This window comes from Mirounga leonina, unplaced genomic scaffold (genome assembly GCF_011800145.1).
Source record: "Mirounga leonina isolate KUSES-001 unplaced genomic scaffold, KU_Mleo_1.0 Mir_366, whole genome shotgun sequence".
NCBI classification, from domain to species: domain Eukaryota; kingdom Metazoa; phylum Chordata; class Mammalia; order Carnivora; family Phocidae; genus Mirounga; species Mirounga leonina.
The window spans coordinates 21,891,298-21,913,251 of record NW_023270709.1 but is presented as its reverse complement, the minus strand read 5'-3'; the positions used below and the strand labels follow the sequence as shown (position 1 = coordinate 21,913,251).

Here is a 21,954-nt window from a genome sequence, read left to right as displayed (position 1 = left end):
GGTAGCAATACTTATATCAGACAAAATAGACAAAACAAAAACTGTAATAAGAGACAAAGGGCATTACATAATGATAAAGGGATCAATCCAACAAGAGGTTATAACATTTTTAAGTATCTATGCACCCAACACCAAAGCACCTAAATAGATAAAGTATTAACAGAGATAGAGAAATTAATGGTAATACAACAACAGTAGGGGGCTTTAACACCCCACTTACATCAATGGATAGATTACCCACAGAAAATCAAGAAGGAAACAATGTATCTGCATGACACATTGGACCAGATGGACATAACAGATATATAAGAATATTCCATCCAAAATCACAGAATACACTTTCTTTCCAAGTGCACATGGAACATTCTCCAGAACAGATGACATATTAGGCCAAAAAACAAGCCTCAATAAGTTTAAGAAGACTGAAATGACACCATGCATCTTTTACAACTACATTGGTATAAAACTAGAAATAAATCACAAAAAACTAGAAAAAACACAAACACATGGAGACTAAACAACATGATACTAAATAACCAATGGGTCAAAAAAGTAATCAAAGAAGAAATTTAGGGGTGCCTGGATGGTTCATTCAGTTAAGCATGTGCTGCTTAAGCTCAGGTCATGACTCCAGGGTCCTGGGATTGAGCCCTGCATCAGGGCTTCCTGTTCAGCAGGGAGTCTGCTTCTCCCTCTCCCTCTGTCCCTGCTCGTGCTCTCTCTCTCTCAAATAAATAAAATCTTAAAAAAAAAAGAAATTTAAAAAATACATGAAGACAAATGAAAATGAGAAGACCACAGTCCAAAATCTATGTGACACAGCAAAAGCAGTTCTAAAAGGGAAGTGCATATCAATACAGACCTACGTCAAGAAACAAGAAAGAATTTCAATCTAACTTTACACCTAAAGGAACTAAAAAAAGAACAAAGCCCAAAATGAGTAGAAGAAAGGATGTAATAAAGATCAGAGCAGAAATAAATGCCATAGAGATTAAAATAACAGTAGAAAAAAATCAACTAAACCAAGAGCTGGTTCTTTGAAAAAATAAAAGTGAAAAACCTTTAGGCAGACTCATCGAGAAAAAAAAGCTATGTGAAAAGTACAAAACTTTTTGTCAAATGTAATATTGAGAGTGCTTTTGACATAGTTCACTGGTTTATCATCTGGATCAGTATATACTGCGCAATGGGCAAGGCTAGAATCCATGAACCAAGCTGCAAAGATCTCAAGCTAAATAAGGCAGAAAGATTTTGGAGAAACAAAAGAAGGAAATTCTTTCCTATCCAATGTATACTCTTCAGACTAATGCACTCCTTCTATCAAGCCTTCTAAACTGTTAAATAAAGTTTTCCAAACAAGCATTTAAACTTCATTACACAGAAGAGCAACAAGAAAGGACCCAAATAAATAAAATGAGAAACAAGAGAGAGGTAACAACTGATGCCACAGAAATACAAAGGGTTGTAAGAGAATACTATGAAAAATTACATGCCAATAAAATGAGCAACCTGGAAGAAATATATTCCTAGAAACATACATAATCTTCCAAAACTGAACCAAGAAGAAACAGATAATCTGAATAGACCAATTACAAGTAATGAAACTGAATCAGTAATCAAAAAACCACCAGGAAATAAAAGTACAAGACCAGGGCGCCTGGGTGGCTCAGTCATTAAGCGTCTGCCTTCGGCTCAGGTCATGATCCCAGAGTCCTGGGATCGAGTCCCACATCGGGCTCCCTGCTCTGCAGGAGGCCTGCTTCTCCCTCTCCCTCTCCCACTCCCCCTGCTTGTGTCCCTGCTCTCGCTATGTCTCTCTCTGTCAAAAAAATAAATAAAATCTTTAAAAAAAAAAAAAAAAAAGTCCAAGACCAGCTGGATTCATGAGTGAATTCTACCAGACACTTAAACAATTAACACTTATTCTCCTCCAACTATTCCAAAAAATAGAAGAGGAAGGAAAGCTTCCAAATACATTCTATGAGGCAAGCATTACCCTGATACCAAAACCAGACACCACAAAAAAGAACTACAGGCCAATATCCCTGATGAACATGGATGCAAAATTCTCAACAAAGTATTAGCAAACCTCATACAACAATACATTAAAAAGATCATTCACCTCAATCGGATGGGATTTATTCCTAGGATGCCAGGATGGTTCAATACTCACAAATCAATCCACATCATGAACCACATCAACACAACAAATGATAAAATTCATATGACCACCTCAATAGATACAGAAAAAAGTATATGACAAGATTCAACATCCATTCATGATAACAACTCTCCACAAAATGGAATTAGAGGGAACATACCTAAACATCATTAAGACCATATATGCAAAACTCACAGCCAACATCATCCTCAATGGTGAAAACTTTCCCTCTAAGGTCAGGAACAAGACAAGGATGTCCACTCTCACCACTTTTATTCAACACAGTACTGGAAGTCCTAGCCACAGCTTTCAGATGAGAGAAGAACATAAGTGGCATCCATACTGGTAAAGAAGTTAAGCTATCACTATTTGCAGATGACATGGTTCAGTTTTGGAAGACTATGTTTCTAGATACATCCCCTAAGGCAAGAGAAACAAAAGCAAAAAACAAACTACTGGAACTAAATCAAATAAATAGCTTTTGCAAAGGAAACCATCAACAAAACAAAAAGGCAACCTACTGAATGGGGACGATATTTGCAAATGATATATCCAATAAGGGGTAATATATAAAATATATAAACAACTCAAACAACTCTACACCAAAAAAAATCCTACTAAAAAATGGGCAGAGGACCTGGATAGACATTTTTCCGAAGACAGATGGCCAATAGACACATGAAACAATGCTCGGTATCATTAATCATAGGGAAATGCAATCGAAACCACAATGAGCTATCACCTCATGCCAGTTAGAATGTCTAAAACCAAGGAGACAAAAATGAACAAGTGCTGGAGAGGATGTGAAGAAAAAGGAACTTTATGCGCTGTTGGTAGGGATGTAAATTAGTGCAGCCACCACGGAAAACAGTATGGAGGTTCCTCAAAAAATTAAAAACAGAAATATCATAGGATCTAATAATTCCACTATGGGGTCTTTACACAGGGAAAAGGAAAACACTAACTCAAAGATACATGAACCCCTGTGTTTACTGCAGCATTATTTACAATAACCAAGACATCAACTCTTGCATAGATTATTGCCATAGTTAGTCTCCCTGCTTCTACCCTTAATTCCCAAAGGACATTTTCAGCACAGGACCCAGGGATTCCTTTAAAACCTAACTTCATCTCAAGCTTCAGACCAAAACCTGCCAATGGTATTCCATCTCAGAGTAAAAAACCAAAATCACTGCAAAGATCTGCAAGGACATATATAATCAGCCTCCTGTCACCTCTCTGACCCTCTTTCCTACCATTCCCCTTCTCCTTCCATTCAACACACAGGCTTCCTCATACCCACCAGTACACACTCATCCCAGGGTCTTAGTCTTGTCTGGGATGCCTTCAGGGCTTTGTTCGAACATCACCAGTGAAACCTTTCTGAGCAACTCCGACCTCACTGCATATACACACACTTGCTCTCCCCCTTCCTTGCCTTGTCTCCTTACCACAACAATTTTATTACCCACTTAGAGGTTTTCATTACTTCTTTAATCTTTTTCTACTAGAATATGTACTCCATGAAGGTAAAGGCTTTGTTGTTGTTGTTGCTGCTGCTGTTTTACTGAGAGAAAGATACAAGTGCCCATGTGAATGAGGGAGACAGAATCCCAAGCAGGCTCCACTCTCAGCACAGAGTTGGACACAAGGCCTGATCTCTTGACCCCAAGACCATGACCTGGGCTGACATCAAGAGTCACATGTTTAACCGACTGAGGCACCCAGGCGCCCCGAAGGTAAAGGATTGTGTGTGCTCCGTTCACTGCTTTATCCCAAGTAGTGCCTAAAACTACATCTAACACATTGCAGGTTCTCAATATTTTTTTTTTTTTTTACTGTAGATGACCCAGTCTAACAAGATAGGCCCCTGGCTACTCCCTCTGTCCCAACTATGCTACACCTTTTAAATATTCTCTGAGTATGCCAAACTAGTTTTTGACTCAGAGGTCTTCACACTTTTTTTTTTTTTTCTGCCTGGAATATCATTCCCCAAATACTTGTATGGCTTGCTGCCCACATCTCTATTCAAATGACACCTCCTCAGAGAGGCCTTTCCTAAGCACCACATCTAAAATAACCACACAGGGACGACTGTGTGGCCCAGTCAGTTAAGCGTCTGCCTTCAGCTCAGGTCATGATCCCAGGGTCCTGGGATCGAGGCCCGCAGCGGGATCCTTAGTCAGCAGGGAGCCTGCTTCTCCCTCTCCCTCTGCTCCCCTTGCTTGTGCACATGCGCTCGCTCGCTCTCACTCTCCCTCTCTCAGGCAAATAAAATAAAATAACCACACAGAGACTAAGCATCCACACACACTCACAATGACCTCTAAGCTGACACCATAACTGCAGAACATAATTCCATCTTTCTCACTGCAAGGTAAGCTCCATAAGGAAAGAAGGCATTACCTCTTTCTTACCACTGTATCTATGACACCTATAACAAAGCCTACCACAGAGCAGGGACACAGTATTTGTTGACCAACTGAATGAATTAATAAAATGCTTAAGGTAAATTTAGCTAGTCTTTCTATAACATAGGAGGAAATTCTTAGACTGGATGTGAAGTTGAAGCAAATACCTAATAACCCTTCTTCTATCCCTATTAGTCCATGAAATAAATAAGGTGAGTGAGAATGGCTATGACCAGGTAGTGCCTTCAAAAGTTACTAAAGAACGGCTGAAGGATTCTGAATTGAAGGACACATTAAAAGCCATATTTCTTAATTACAATTTTGACATCCCATACAGCACTGTGTATGGATCCAAAGAAGAGAAAGATAACAGAGAAAGAAAGATGAGATGGGTCCACTGACGTAGACATAGAGTATCACACAGTGAGGGAAGAAGAAAACGTTGCTAAGCCTCTCAGTGTCCACAGAAAGAAAAAGACTTGAATACCGACAGAACTAGAATTAGAACCCAGGCCTTCTCTCAACACCAAGCTCCCCCAGCTATAGCTCTGCCTCACTGGCAAAGCCCAAGCCATGTAAGAGTCTAATGCAATGCTAAGAAATAAAGACATTCCAGGAAAAAAGGGGACAAAGGAAAAACTGGCACTCAAGAAATATAAATAGCCAATAAGCACTGGAAATACTGCTCAGGCACAATAATAGCAAGTGTTTAAACAATAAATAGTTTTTTGTCTACCCCACTGATAAAAAAAAAAAAAAGAAGACGACGACTGACAAAAGCTCTATTGCTGGCTGAAAGTATGGTAAAACTGGTATATCCTTTCTGTAAGGCTTTCTAGCAATACCTATTAAACTTTAAAACATATGTATCCTTTGACCCAGCAATTCCATTTCTAGAAATTCACCTTAGAGAAACAAAGGAGACAAATATAAAGCAGAGAATGGTAAATCTGGCTGCATATCATAAGCACATTAAAACAACCTCACTCTGGGTGCCTGAGTGGCTCAGTCGGTTAAGCGTCTGCCTTCGGCTCAGGTCATGATCCCAGGGTCCTGGGATCGAGCCCCACATCAGGCTCCCTGCTCAGTAGGGAGCCTGCTGCTCCCCCTGCTTGTGTGTGCTCTCTGTCAAATAAATAAAATCTTTAAAAAACAAAACAGAACAAAAAACAATCTCATCACTATTAATAAAGTTTTTACTTCCAACAAGCTGGTAGAAGGAATTGTTAGCTGTCAGCAATTTATAAATGAGTGATAATGAAATGAAAGTCTGAGACTAAAAAGAAAGACAATATTTAAAGGTAACAATAGAATCATACGAAAGTTTTTTCTCAAAAGATAGAGGAATTCAAGTTTGATAAAGGGAATAAAAGTCATCAGTGAATGGGGTGCCTGGGTGGCGCAGTCGGTTAAGCGTCTGCCTTCGGCTCAGGTCATGATCCCAGGGTCCTGGGATCGAGCCCCACATCCGGGTCCCTGCTCGGCAGGAAGCCTGCTTCTCCCTCTCCCACTCCCCCTGCTTGTGTTCCTTCTCTTGCTGTGTCTGTCAAATAAATAAATAAAATCTTAAAAAAAAAATCGCCCGTGAAAAGGGAGATACTAAAAATGATGAAAAAAGAAACATCCTACAGTAGTGTTACTTCCAGGTGTGATTTATTAGGAGAGCTTTTATAGTATCAAATACCCAGGTCCCATTCTGAATTAGAATCTCCAAGAGTGGAATTTAAGGATGTTAACGCAAAACCTACCCAGGTGATTCCACTAAACATCCCTGATTGAGATCCACCATTCTCCCAGACAGAGGTTCTCAATCTTGAGTGCTCACTGTATTCACCTGAAAAGCTTTTGAAAATTACAAACAGGGGCGCCTGGGTGGCTCAGTCGTTAGGCGTCTGCCTTCGGCTCAGGTCATGATCCCAGGGTCCTGGGATCGAGCCCCGCATCGGGCTTCCTGCTCCGCGGGAAGCCTGCTTCTCCCTCTCCCACTCCCGCTGCTTGTGTTCCCTCTCTCGCTGTATCTCTCTCTGTCAAATAAATAAAATCTTTAAAAAAAAAAAAGAAAATTACAAACAACTGAGGGGCACCTGGGTGGCTCAGTTGGTTAACCATCTGCCTTTGGCTCAGGTCATGATCCAGGGGTCCTAGAATCGAGTCCCAAGTCAGGGAGCCTGCTTCTCCCTCTGCCTGCTCCTCCCCCTGCTTGTGTACTCTCGCACACACGCGCTCTCTCCCTCCCTCTCTGACAAATAAATAAAATCTTTAATAAAAAAAAAAATTTTAGGGGCGCCTGGATGGCTCAGTTGGTTAAGCGACTGCCTTCGGCTCAGGTCATGATCCTGGAGTCCCGGGATCGAGTCCCGCATCGGGCTCCCTGCTCGGCGGGGAGTCTGCTTCTCCCTCTGACCCTCCCCCCTCTCATGCTCTCTGTCTCTCATTCTTGCTCTCTCAAATAAATAAATAAATCTTTAAAAAAAAAAATTTTATGCTTCAAAGGACACCATCAAGAAAGTGAAAGGACAAGTCATACAATGGGAGAAAATATTTACAAATCCTATGTCTGATAAACATCCAGTATCAGAATGCAATAATTACACAAGTCAACAATTAAAAGACAAATAACCCAATGTAAAACATGACAGAAGATATGAATACATATTTCTCCAGAGGTATACAAATGGCCAAAAAGCACATGAAAAGATGTCAACATCATTAACTACAAGGAAAATGCAAATCGAAACCACAATCACCTACCACTCCACACCCACTAGGATGGCTAAAATTAATTAAATAATAAATAAATAAAACAGCATTGACTACGGTGTAGATTAGACCACCCAGAAAGAAAAAGGATTAAGAACCAAGCCTTGAGGAACTCCAAATTTAACTGCCAAATAGAAGAGAACCAGCCTATAACAGAGACCAAGAAGCAGCAACCCGAAAAGGAGAAAATCTGTAGGTGACAGAAGGCAAAGGAAGAGAACATGTCAAAGAGGTCAACGAGGTCAGTGCTGCTGAATGTAGACGAAAAGTAAAGTGAATGAAAAGGTCTCTTAGATTTAGTGATACGGCATGATTTGGAGAGGATGATATTTCCATAGAATGATAGTGGCAACATTACTAAGAAACTAGGCTGCCTTTCTGAACTTTCTAATGTGTTAACACTTCGTTCAAGCGTAAAAGGTCTGAAAATAAGTGAGTACCTTGATTATCTGCAATTAGTCTCAACTCCTCTGGAAAGTCTGGAAAATAAAAACTGATTAGAAAAAGCGAGCTCCCAACAAGTTCACAAACCCACAGTAAGAACTCTCTAAAACTAGCTAAGAGGGATTGGATTTCTTAAAAGACTGCTTTATACAGCAAGGTGAATAATGTTCCGTACTACTCCCAACTTCTCACTGAGCGGGTCCGGTGCGTTTACATCCACCACTATTTGCCGTGATGGTGACGGAGCGTCTGGCCACAGTAATAAACATGACCCAGGACCCAGCCCTACAACACGTGTGCGTTACTCGAGTAATACCAACTACAAAACGGAAACGAGGCAATGAGGTAGGTACACAGATCTCCTTTCACCAGAAAAACCCGTGTCGTCCCGAGATTCAGAGAGAGGTTTTATGAGTGAAAGGGAACAAAAGTGAAAACCACAGGACGTGGGCCCTTCTAGCCAACTTCTCTTCAAATCCTTGACATACGGCTCTGTGAAAGCTACGTAACTGCGGAAGCCTTGTCCCGTCCCACAAATTCAGCACAGAAAGTGGGAGAACAAATGGAATTAGATTTGACGGTAAGGAACGAGGTCCCTTAAATATTCCTTACAGCCCGCCAGCACCTAACGCCAACGACTCTGTCCTCACTTCAGGCAGCGCTACCCGCCTCCCAATTCCCCGACCCCAGCTGCCAAGTCCCCTTTCAACTACGAAAACCAACCAGCAAACGGCCCGAGAAAGACCGAAACTGGAGAAACAAGGCTCCACCATTAAAGAAGCTCTAGCCACACTCTGCCCCACATCGATCCACCCGCCACCCTCACCCAGAGATCAGGAAATAACATACCAGTCCGAAGTGAGAGAACCACACGCCGTCCTGCGGATACGGGAAACGCTTCAGATGGAGCTCGCCATGACACATACGTCCCGCCACGTCTATTTGCGCATGCTCGGCGACGGTGGCCCGGAGAGGCCAAATTGCATCATCGCTGGAAGTGCGAGTTCAGGTCTAACTTACTTTGGTAAAGGTTACGCTTGGAATTCCTATGTTTGCAGGAGTGAAAATAGACACCAAAACCTCAGGTTCTTAAAATCGGTTAATAGCTATCTTCTGCTGAGCTCTTACTATGTGTCAGGCACCATGTTAAGCGCTTAACATAAACATGATCTCCCAAATTATTATTATTATTATTATTATTATTATTTTACCAAAGAGAAAACAGGGAGTGTACTTACTTGCCTAAAGTTACTATACTAGTTGTGACAGTCCTCTCTGCTGAATTCAATTTTGCCCAACTCTGAAAGAACCTACTCTTTTCATTACATTTTACTTTCTTCCTCAACCTTTAGTGAAAAGAGGTCATATTGGAGAAGAGAGTAGACAAGGACAAAAAACAGTTGGATTAAACAGTATAGATCATTTAACACCAAGCATTTTTGTTTTGTTTTGTTTTGTTTTTTAATGCTTAGAAGGCAGATAAACTGTAAGGCAGTTTAGCAGAAAGAACTTCCATGGAGTATACAGATTCTGACCTAGTTGCTTTCCATGTGTTTTCTCACTTTATTATTTTTTTGCCCAACACACTGTGCTTGACCTTGTTTACTGAAAGAGCATCTCCACTTTAAAAAATGAAGACAACTGGCCATGAAGAAGACAGAAATCATTAGCTTTATTCCTAGTGCAATTCCTTCTAACTGTGACCTAGAGTCCACTGCAGTCCTCACCCAGCTGAATTCGAATTGTACATTTACGTTGCCCCATCTCTTTCACCATAATCCCACTGCCTAGCATATAATCTTCCACTTAATGGCCTCTCCATAAGCATACCTTAAATGAAGTGACTGACCCCATCCCTTTCCCCCCAAGATCTAGTTGATTTCACTTAAAGAAATTTTACTGAGTACACATCACCTGGCCTCAAGCATGATGCTGGATGCTAGAGCTAGAAAGGGAAAAAAAGACAACTCCCTACCTGAAGGATATTTCCAGGTTATAGTTTCAGTAGAAAAGAGCAATCATTGTGGAAGATGAATGCACAGGGACCGTGGAGCACAAAGGGGAGATTTCTCCTCTTACATAAGGGGGTCAAGACTCCCCATGGGGGAAGTAAGAGCAATTGAGGAAGGTATTCCAGGCAGGGAGATAGTAAGAGCAAATGTATGGAGGCCTGAAGTATAAACTCTCGTATATTATAAAAGCAAAAAGAGTAAAGGGGGGGTGATAGTTGAGAAGGCTGGAGAGGCAAAATGCAGGGACCACATGAAGGTGAGCCTTGTTTGCTAAAATAAACATTAGATCAGACATAATCTTGGATGTATTAGGTAGCATGAAAGTGTCTGAGCAGATGATTCTTTCAGGAGGATGGGTTGGAGGACAAAACTTCAGACATGAATAAATATTGAAAACCTAAATGGAATTGTTGACTGTGAGGAAAGGGGAAATGGAATATGAATCATTTGAAAATTCAGTGACCCTACCTCTAGAAATTTATCTTACAGAAATGTTCACAGTTATACCAAATGACATATGTGCCAGGTTATTCTTTGAAATGTTGCTTGTAATAACAAAATACCAGAAACCCTCTCTGGCTTCTCAATAGGGAATGGTTAAATATATTTATGGTATCTATACAGCTCTTAAGAAAGAATAAGGTTGCTTTTAATGTACTACCCAAGACATTGTTAAGTGGAAAAAGAAAGTTGCAATATAGTGTTTACAGTGTATTGGTATAGTTATGGAAAATATATATACATGTAAATATATACATTGGTACAGGTTTACTTTTCCCTCTATTCCCTTTGGTAACTGTTATTTTTGTACCGTGCCTATGTACTACTTATTCAAAAAATAAAGATTCATTTTATAAATAAAATTAAAATGGCACTTGATAATTTATAATTTACCGGTTTATCTGTTATTTTATAGTATCGAACTCTGATTTTCCTTTATGTTAATATTTAAATTTTAAATCTTTTTTTGGTGGGAAATATATAACATAAAATTTACCATTTTTGCCATTTTTTTTTTATTTGAGACAGAGAGAATGAGAGAGACAGAGAGCACATGAGAGGGGGGAGAGTCAGAGGGAGAAGCAGCCTCCCTGCCGAGCAGGGAGCCCGATGCGGGACTCGATCCCGGGACTCCAGGATCATGACTTGAGCCGAAGGCAGTCGCTTAACCAACTGAGCCACCCAGGCGCCCCCATTTTTGCCATTTTTAAATGTACAATTCAGTAACATTGAGTACATTCACATTTTCATGCAGCCATACCACCATCAATTGCCAGAATTTTTTCATCCCCCCAGACTAATCTGTACTCACTCAGTAACTCCCCTTTCCTTCTTCCCCCCACTGCTGGCAACCATAGTTCTGCTTTCTGAGCGTGTGAATTTGATGACTCTAGGTACCTCATATAAGTGGAATCATGCAATATTTGTCCTTTTGTAACTAGCTTATTTCACTTGGCATAATGTCTTCAACCATATTGATGTAGTTGCATGTGTCAGAACTTCCTTTTTTACAGCTGAGCAATATTCCGTTATATGTATATATCACATTTTGTTTATAAATTTTAAATCTCTATGCTTTGAATCTCAAATTAGATTGTAAACTTCATAAGAATAGACACTCTATCTTGTTATTGTTTTTTCAGCCCACAAATATAATATTAAATGCTTTATAAATGTTTGATGGCAGACAAACCAGTTTATGTGTAGAGACACACTAAAAATGCAAGTGAATCTATAAAATAATAGTAAAGATTTTTGAGAACTTATAAGTGTGTGCCAGTAACAACAGTAAGCCCTCCATGTGAATTATCAAACGGATCCATCATAATAACTCTATAAATAATCCTATAAATTAGTAGTACTATTATTATTATTTTATCTTCTTTTTAAAAATGTATTTATTTGAGAGGGAGAGAGAGAGAGCAAGGGGGTAAGGAGCATAGGGAGAGAAAAACTCAAGCAGACTCCGAGCTGAGCACACGGAGCCCGACGCAGGGCTTGATCTCACAACCCTGCAATCATGACCTGAGCCGAAACCAAAAGCCAGCCACTTAACCAGCTGCACCACCCAGGCAAATGTCTCTTATCCTCTTTTTACAGAGAAGGAAACTGAAGCTTAGGTAGTCCTACTCTGGTCTTTTTTAGCAATTTTATATGAATACTTCAAAAGAAACGAACTGTATACTATCATTAAAAATGAAAATATTCACATAGAGAAAAACGTTGGAGAGAAAAAAACAAAAATAAGGGAAATGTGTAATAAAATCTATAAGCCTTCAGAATGATTGACTCCATTTATGTTTGTCTTTATAGTGAAAATTGAAGAGAAAATGTAGACAATAATGGAGTTCGAATTCTTACTATCTCAGCCTCTAACCAAGAAAGAATGAAACATGAAAATTATAAACATTTATGCACATATATTTTAGTTTTAGCTTATAATCTGAGCCTTTAGTTAGTATACTTATAAATTTGTGCCAATCGATGTCTTTTTATGAGAAATAAATCATGCACTTAATTCACCCTTGAAAAATGCTAAGGAGTATAATGAAATTTCTGTGTAGAATATTAGATAAGTTTAGTAGAATGAAATTTAAAATGTATTAATCTATTTCTTATATGAGATCAGAAAAGTATGAGTGTTCTCAATTTTTAAAGTTCAGCAGGTCAACACATATTACGTGAACGTATTGTTATTTACGATAGCTTCCCATTGCATGTGACAGAAAGCTAACTGTAATTTCATAAGCAAAAAGAATGAAGGGAGCACATGAAAATTCATGCTATACCAAGGTTTTTGGTTGGATCTGATTGTCAGAGTAAACTCCCCAGCTGGAAACTATACAACTAAAGCAACTTTTTAGGAAGGCTTTTCAGGTGTTGGTTTTCATAAAGGATTGAAGATCAGGAAATAACTTAGGACATTATCACAGTATCTGAATACGAACCCAAGGAGAAAGATGGTGACAGTTGAAAGTATGTCAAAAGAAACTTTGCCCCAAATAGGTGAAGGCTTCAATGGGGAGAATAAAAAGGAAGGACACTGATATTCTTAAGTAAACTGCAAAAAGATTATATAAAAACATGATGTGAAATAAATCAACCTGCTGAGGGCCTTGAATGAATGCTGAATTGTCTCCATGTCATCTAACCACTAGGGGTCAGAGCGCTATACTTGCAATAATAGCAGCTTTTTCTATTCTATCGGTTTGCACAAATAGATTTGGCTCAGTCCTGTAATTAATTTTCTCTTCTGATTCTCCCACTCTCATTATGAGTGGTTTGGGGGCTGTGCCTGTGGGCCAGGCCAGAGCACTGAGAGGCCCACGTCCCCTTGCCACGGGCAGCTAACCCACACTAGGCCAGGGTGATTTCCGAGCTCTTTGTCCACCAGGAGAACCTGCAGCCGGAAGCTTCTAAAACTACCAGGTGGAGAACACCCGCCTGGGGCCCAAGCTATTTCACAGGAAAGTAGATCTGAATGATGAAGGGAGAAATCAGTAAGTTCTGAGGACAACTATCAACCCCCTACCTCCAGCTTGCTTGAAGCGAGGTTTACTTCTGAGCTGTTTCGTTTCATGAATAGGTAAACGCCCCCTTCTTATTTCTTAAGCTAACTTGAGTGGGTTTCTTTCAGTTGCAACTGAAAGAGTACTAGCTAAACTTCTTGGTTTTACATATTCTCTTGATTTAAAACAAACAACAAAAAAAAGATAATTTGTATCTATTGTCTAACTCCCTGATTGCTTATAAGTGTCTGTGGGAGAGAGACATAGGATGTTTTTTCTGTCTTTCAGTAATATATAACTCAATATATAATAAACTTATTGAGTCATAGAATAATAGATTTGCAGTGTATATAGTGTATCTGAAATTCTCAGACTAAAAAAAAACAGACACAATTTCTGCCCTCTTAAGAGTTTACATGCTAGGGCGCCTGGGTGGCTCAGTTGGTTAAGCGACGGCCTTCGGCTCAGGTCATGATCCTGGAGTCCCTGGATCGAGTTCCGCATCGGGCTCCCTGCTCGGCAGGGAGTCTGCTTCTCCCTCTGACCCTCCCCCCCTCATGCTCTCTCTATCTCATTCTCTCTCTCAAATAAATAAATAAATAAAATCTTTAATAAAAAAAAGTTTACATGCTAGCAGGTAGAGATAGATGATACACAGTAAATATGAGATAAATAAAAATTATATGTTCAAAGGTGATAAAAATGGCCAAAAGTTCGTAGCAGAGTAAGGATAACCAAGAGTGAAGTCCTACAATTCTTAAAAGATGGTGGTCAGAGTAGGCTAATTGAGAAAAAGATGTTTAAGCAAAGACTTGAAGAAGATGAGGAGGAATGTGAGCCGTAAGAGTGTACAGGGAAAAGGGACCTGCCGGTGGAAACACTCTAAAGGCTCCAACACCTGGCATGTTCAAGAGATAGCAGGAAGATTAGAGTGGTTTGAATGGAGTGAGTGTGTGAATGCATGAGTCATAAGAAAGGAGGTTGAAGAGTCAATGAAACCAGATCATGCATAGCTTTCTGGGCCATAGTCAGAACTCTGGCTTTTCCTCTAAATGAAATGGGAGCCATTAGAGGGTTATGAAGAGATGAGTGGCTCAAGGAGGTAAATTGGAGATAACTGTAATAATCCAGGGGAGGACAGATGGTGTCCTGGACTAGCCAGGTAGTAGCAGAGGTGATAAGAAGTAGTTAGATTCTGGACATATTTGAGGACACAGCCCACAGAATTCCCTGTAGGTTGGATCTAGAGTATGAGGGGAAAAAAAGAGAAATAAAGGATGATTCCCAAGTTTCTGGCCTCGATTACAAGAAGAATGAAATTACCATAATTTGGAATTAATTACTGAAGGGGGAGATCAGGAATTCAGGGTTTGTTTGAGGTTTGTTGTTTTTTTTTTTTTTACCTTTTATTATCATTTTTTATTTTGAAATAATTTCAAAATTTTTTAAAGTTGCAAAAAATAGGGGCGCCTGGGTGGCTCAGTCGTTAAGCAGCTGCCTTCAGCTCAGGTCATGGTCCCAGGGTCCTGGGATCGAGCCCCGCATCGGACTCCCTGCTTGGCGGGGAGTCTGTTTCTCCCTCTCCCACTCCCCCTGCTTGTGTTCCCTCTCTCGCTGTGTCTCTCTCTGTCAAATAAATAAATAAAATCTTTTAAAAAAAATAGAGTTGCAAAAAATAGTACAGTGAATTTATGCATAACCTTCACCCAGCTTCCCCAGATGTTAACATTTTATATAACGAAAGTAGAACAATCAACACCAAGAAATTAACATTGACATGATACTCTTAACTGTCCCAGTCTGGGACACTTCCTTGTTCTTTCTTTGTTTTTTGTTTTGTTTTGTTCTTGATCTTGACACTTTCGAAGAATACTGATCAATTATTTTGTAAAATGTCCTTCAATTTGAGTTGGTCTGATGTTCCCTCATGACTAAATTCAGGTATGATATATTGGCAGTACAACTATAGAAATGATACCATGCTCCTTTCAGCCCATCACAATCAAAGAGGAACATGATGTTGGAATGTCTCACTACCAATGTTGCACTTTGAACACTAGATCTCTCCAATGGAAAGTTACTATCCTCCCCTTTGTTATTAGTAAGTGCCTTGTGTGAAGATACTTTGAGAGTACATAAGTATCTTGTTCCTCAGCATCCATTCATCCACTAATTTTAGTAGCCCTTAACGATTCTTGTAAGCAACAGTTATTACTGTGGTGTTCGCCAAATGATAATTTTCCATTTCCATCATTCCTTCCACTTTTATTATTAGATGAGCTGTTCCTTCCCATCATTTATTTATCTGCTCAGTTATTTATTTATATTAATATGAACTCATAGATGTCTATTTTATTCTATGGCTTATCATCCATTACTACCATTATTGTGATGCTCCAATTATCCCAGATTTGGCCATTGGACTTTGAGATGGCTTCTGTGTTCTTTTAACAAGTCTGCTTTTTTTTGTTTTTTTTTAAACACTTTCTTATTTTTTGGAACCACAAGATTCTGCAGGCTCATCTTGCACTTTTGCTGCCCCTCGGAATCAGCCAATTCTTTAAGAAGTCATGATTCCTTTTAGTGAGAAGTGATATTCACAAACCAAGATGTGAGCACCAGGTGTGCTCATTCCTAATAGGCATCATTGCTTCAGAAGCTCAGTTTTGAATTTCTTAAACTTGAGATACCTTTTAGACATCTAATTGGATTGTTAATTTGGAAATTAGATGGATGATTCTGAAGTTTAGGTGAGAAGTTTGGGCTGCAGACATTAATTTGGGAGTCATTTGGCATATAGCTGACATATAAAGCCAAAAGACTAGATAAGATTAGCTATGGAATGAACATAAATAATGAAGAGAACCAAAGACTGAGGCCTGGTGCACTCTGATATCAAGATGAGGGATGGGGCATTTGGCTGGCTTAGTTGATAGAGCATACAACTCTTGATCTGTTCAAGCCCCACATTGGGTGTAGAGATTACTTAAAAATTTTTTTTAATTTTTTAAAAAATAAAAAAAAATTAAAGATGAGGGAGAAGAGGAAGAGCCAGTAAAGAAAACTAAGAAACAACCAGTAAGATAGAAAGAAAACTAAGAATATGGTATCCCAAAAGCCAAATGATAAAGGTGCATCACAGAGGAGAGAATGATCAATAGTGTCAGATGATGCTGATGGGTCAAGTAAGATGACTGAGAATTAGACATTGGATTGAGCAACTTGGAAGGACAGTTTTGGTGGAATGGTGTGGGTAGAAGCTGAATGAAGTGGATTCCAGGGTGAAGGATGGAAGAGAACTGGAGACAGCAGGTATAGAAAACTCTGCAGATTTGCTGCAAAGAGGAGAAATACTGGACTATAGGTAGTGGTGGAGAAAGTGGGTTCATAAAGAAGGACTGTTTTACATAACACTGTATGTTAACTACATTGGAATTAAAATAAAATTAAAAAAAATAAAGGACTCTTTTTTTAAAGATAGGAGAAAACAAGAGATTTTTGTATGTTAAATAAGAACAATGCCATAGAGATGGAGAAATTGATGATATAGTACAAAGAGGTGGAAACCACTGAAATGATATTCCTGGGGAGAGACAGCGACTTTTCTGAGCATTGTATCACAGTGCCTGAAATATAAATATTTGGAGAATAAATAAAGGTTATTCACCTAGTTTAAAAAATCTAATACATTTGGCTGATGTCATTTTAAAAGTCAAACTGAGGGACGCCTGGGTGGCTCAGATGGTTAAGCATCTGCCTTCGGCTCAGGTCATGATCCCAGGGTCCTGGGATCAAGCCCCACATCGGGCTCTGTGCTCATCAGGGAGCCTGCTTCTCCCTCTCCCTTTGCCTGCCTGTCTGCCTACTTGTGATCTCTCTCTCTCTCCCTGTCAAATAAATAAAATCTTTAAAAAAAAATAAAATAAAAAAATAAAAGTCAAACTGAAAAATATGACTTAAAAAAAAACAAAGCTAGAGCTTTTTTTTTTAAAGATTTTATTTATTTATTTGAGAGAGAGAGAGCATGAGCAGCAGGGAGAGGGAGAAGCAGGCTCCCCGCTGAGCAGGGAGCCCGATGCAGGGTTCCATCCCAGGACCCTGGGATCATGACTTGAGCCAAAGGCAGACACCCAACTGGCTGAGCCATCCAGGTGCCCCAAAGCTAGAGCTTTCTAATGAGACATTAACAGTGACCATCAAGAGCCCACTAGGGATGGGGTGGCTGGGTGACTTGGTTGGATGAGCGTCGGATTCTTGATTTTGGCTCAGGTCATGATCTCAGGGTCCTGGGATCAGAGCCCTGCTGTCTCCATGCTCAGCGGGAAGTCTGCTTCTCCCTTTCCCTCTTCTTCTGCCCCTCCCCCTGCCCACACTCTCTCTCTCAAATAAATAAATCTTTAAAAAAAGAAAAGAAAGAAAGAAAAGTCAACTAGGAGAGCCTGGCCAGCTCAATTGGAAGAGCATGTGACTCTTGATCTCAGAGTCCTGGGTTTGAGCCCCACATTGTAGGGGGAGAAATTAATTAAAAATAAATAGATAAACTTAAAAAAAAAGTCAACTAAAATAGAGGTGCCTGGCTGACTCAGTCAGAAGAACATAATCTCTTGATTTTAGGATTTTGAGTTTTAGCCCCACGTTGGGTGCAGAGATTACTTAAATAAAACTTTAAAAAAAAGAGTCAATTAAAATATTATGCTGAAAATATATTTCCCTGGCAAGTATCAGAATGTGGTCACTTCCAGGAAGATGTGGAAAAAAGAAAATCTTTTTTTTCTTTTTTAACCATAGGACATTCATGGCTTGTATTTAAAAAAAAGAAAAATGCGTCATTGATGCTCTTAGCCACATCTCTCACTGGCTTCTTTCCAAATATTTTCTTACAAGTGATAAATCTATAGGGGAAATTCAGAGATTTGCAATTCCACTGAGAACAAATCTCTCTGAGAGTGAATAGTAGAAATAACAAAGGCCACGGAGGGCTTTTGCTCCTCAGAAACTCTGCCAGAGAACAGAACAGAACCCTTTCAGCAACAGATTTTAGGAGAATTTTACTCTTCTGAAGCTGCTGAGAGACCAAGTTTATGTTGAAAGAGGGAGTATTCCATTTTATTTTATTCAGTTTTGGTGTATTTGGTTGTTCTAAATTTCTCAAATACCCCCATTGGGGTTGTTGTTCATTCAAGGAGAGTAATAGCCAGATAAAAAGAAAAACTAAGCCAGGACAAAATAAAGAAAACAAGATTCTTTTTGTCTTACTTTTTGTGTGTTCTAATATTTACCCTCTATGATTTCTGAATAAATAATTTGTAAGGAGGCAGAAAAAAATGTTTAGTAAAAAGGTACTCAGTGAATAATTACAGCATTTATTTTCAAAGCATATTTAATTAGTTTATGCATAAATATGGGCAGAATTCATATCCTAAATGAATTTGATCAAAGCAAAACTATACTCCCTGAAGTTGATTTGTTTTAATATAACTATGATGTTTATTAGACAAAGAACACATATAAATTTATTTTTACTTTTTAAGTGTATTTATTTTTATTTTTTATGGTTTAATTGATTGTTGATTATCTTAATTAAAGGAAGTAAACAATGCAGTGATTAACCCAAAATAACCTAAAGTCTTTTATATCTGACTTTGAAAAAAGTTTTATATTTACCAATAAGTGTGGAAAATTTTAACATTCTAAGATTTTTTTTTAAACTTCAAATAAAGCAGCGAAAACATACTGAGCAAAACCTAATTTAGCTCATAGCCTGGTCCTACACAAATTACACTTGCAATAAATGGATGTTAATTAATCACCAAGAAATTTGTCAGCTTCCTTATCTATCATTTAGTAACTGTGTCAGATAGTCATTGTTTTTCCTTATCCAGAAGAACCTACTCTAATTCCGTGTGGTTCAGGTAGCCCTGGACTATTCCAGCCTCTACCAGTGGGCAAGCGAGTAAGACCAGTTCAATCAGCACCTCATATTTCTCTGACCCTGTTACTGGATTTCATGAGTACATTCAACTCTGGCTAGGTCCATCAGCATATCCTATCCTCCCTGGCCACAAGTTCATGGATAAGCACATGGTAACCACTATGCATCGCCTCCTGCCATTCTTATAAAATATGACTATGCACTTCTGGCGCTAGTTGATCTAGAATTGACTTCTGACCAAAACTGGGCCAATCAGAGTTCTTTCCCCATGATTTCAAAATTGAGACTAAGAAGGTCCAGTATCAGTTTTGACACGTCTTTAACAGAGGAACTGTATATTAGGGAGCTTCCATGTGACTGTGGGAGAACAGAAAGCCTTCTAGAAAAAAGGAGCAGTGAGGAAGAGAGAAGCAGAGATGAAAAATGAAAAGAGAAGTCCTGATACTGGTCCTCTTGAGGCTAGGCTGCTGCATTTTTTTTTTTTTTTTTTTTGTAAAGAGAGAGAGCAAACTCACATGTGCATGCAAGCAGGGGAAGGGGCAGAGGGAGAGGGCCAGGGAGAATCTTAAGCAGGCTCCACACCCAGAGTGGAGCCTCAAACAGGACTCAATCTCATGACCCTGAGATCATGACCTGTGCAGAAATCAAGAGTCAGATGCTTAACTGACTGAGCCACCCAGGAGCCTCAGCCAGCTACATTCTTGACCCTTGGCCCTCTGAAGGTACACACTAGAATTTTCATGTTAGTTTCCTTCTTTGAAGCTAGCTCCAGTTGGTTTCTCCTTGTCAATCAAGAATCTTTAATTCTGCAGCCCCTGAAGTTAAGTAGAGGAGAAGGCAGATGACTATAGCGACCCGGGGTTAGGAATTTGTAGGACAGATAGAGTAGAGAGAGAGAAGCAGGAAAGGAAACTGAGGGTACCAGTAAGAACAAAGTTGAAGTGACTGAAAATGAGGATTGATTTGGGTTTGAAAAGAAAGAGAATCCAAAATGGGCTACACCCAACTAGAAGAAGGGAAAAGACTGGGGAGCTGGAGGGCAGAGTTAGATGAGTTTGCTGCTTTCTGGGAGTCAGGAATGCAGAGGAAGGATGTGGTCGCAAAGTGAGATACCAAAGGTAGAAGAGTCCCAAACTGCAACAAGGTCCAGGATGTGGCTAGGAGAGGGGGCTGTTGAAAGGAAGGAGGGGTTGGAAGAGAGGGTCAGGAACTCTGGCAGTAAGAGAGACAACGTACAATTTACTTAGGAAAGTGGCCGTAGTTAGGTAGAGAAGAATGTGAACCAAAGCCCTGGTGTGTATGTGTTTGTTAGAAATACAGGCAATTGACAGAATGAAAATTATATTGGAGATTTTAATTCTCCAGTGTCAATAATGAGAGACTGAGTGCATGAAGTATTGTGCTAAAGGTTGTGACATCTTCAAATATAGAATTAATTGATATTTGGAATCAATTAAATGAAGTTGAAGACCTCTATTTATAGTACATACAAAATGTCCTCTAGGCCATCACTTGTGATAAAAACAGAACTTAATAATACCAATATAAAACAAAATATTTAATCACATGAAAAATTTTAAATTTTCCTCAATAATAGACTTATTAAGGAGAAAATTAAGAACACAATAAAAGTCTATTTTAAAATAATATTAAAAGTACTCCAACACTTATTCACAATGTTATTATGTAATTCACTGAAAATAATAATAAAGTACTTCTCAAAAGCGTTGAAATGCGGGAAAACTCTTAGAAAAAATACAGGCTTTTAAATTATTTTATTACTAACAGACAACTAAATAAACATTCAATTTAAGATCTTAGAAAGAAAATTTGTAAATCCTGAGTGAATTAAAACCAAGACAGATGTAAGTAAACAGAAATTGAAAATGCATGGGGTGTCAGGGTGGCTCAGTTGGTTAAGCGTCCAACTCCTGGTTCCATCTCGGGGTCCTGGGATCCAGCCCCGCACCAGGCTTTGCACTCAGTGCAAAGTCTGCTGGAGATTATCTCCCTCTCCCTCTGCTCCTCCCCTGCTCTCTCACTCTCTCTCTCTAAAATAAATAAATAAAATCTTAAAAAAAAAAGAACTATACACTAAAAATGGTGAATTGTATTGTATGCATATAATACCTGAATAACATGGCTTTTAAAAATTTTTAATGGAGAAACTATTAAGGAATAATGCTAAAAAGAACAGGTAAAAAGTGCTTTTACAAGAAAATATCACATAGCAATAAAAATTTAAATAATGTGTCAATGGTATGAAAACAAAAAGCAAGATCAAAAGAAAAAAATTAGAGAAACCAGACATGGACATCAATATAGGTAATAGTTTATTACTAATTCTTCCTTTTCCTCTTTTCCTTCCCTTCTCTCCCTTTGTCTTCCCTTCCTTGCCCTGCCCTTCCCAAACAACTTAGTAAAAAAGTCATTAGACTGAGAGTATAAAGTGACAGAACCACTCTGGAAAAGAGTTTGGCCGTTTCTTAAAAGATGAAACATGTCCTTACCGCATGACCCATCAATCCCATTCCTGGACTTTCATCCCAGAGAAACGAAACCTGTGTTCATACAAAAACACGTACACAACCGTTCACAATAGCTTTATCTGTAATACTCCACGCTGGAAATAACCCACATGTCCTTCCATAGGTGAATGACTAAACAAACTATAGTACATCCATACTATGGATACTACTCAGCAGTGGTGACCCAGGGTAGGATG

General features: G+C 39.1%; 1 protein-coding gene across 2 annotated transcripts in view; it reads right to left on the bottom strand.

Annotated features, from left to right (window-relative positions):
• The window catches only part of CDKAL1 (CDK5 regulatory subunit associated protein 1 like 1), a 661,526-nt gene extending 652,568 nt beyond the window's left edge, over positions 1-8,958 (bottom strand). The window contains exons 1-2 of one of the 2 annotated variants that reach the window (XM_034985765.1): positions 8,626-8,958; positions 7,773-7,811 (exon numbers count right to left, since the gene is read on the bottom strand). The gene's annotated coding sequence lies outside the window, so the exon portion shown is untranslated. The remainder of the gene's footprint in view (positions 1-7,772; positions 7,812-8,625) is intronic. The other variant, XM_034985766.1, reaches the window with a different exon arrangement.
• Between the last annotated feature and the right edge of the window lie 12,996 nt (positions 8,959-21,954).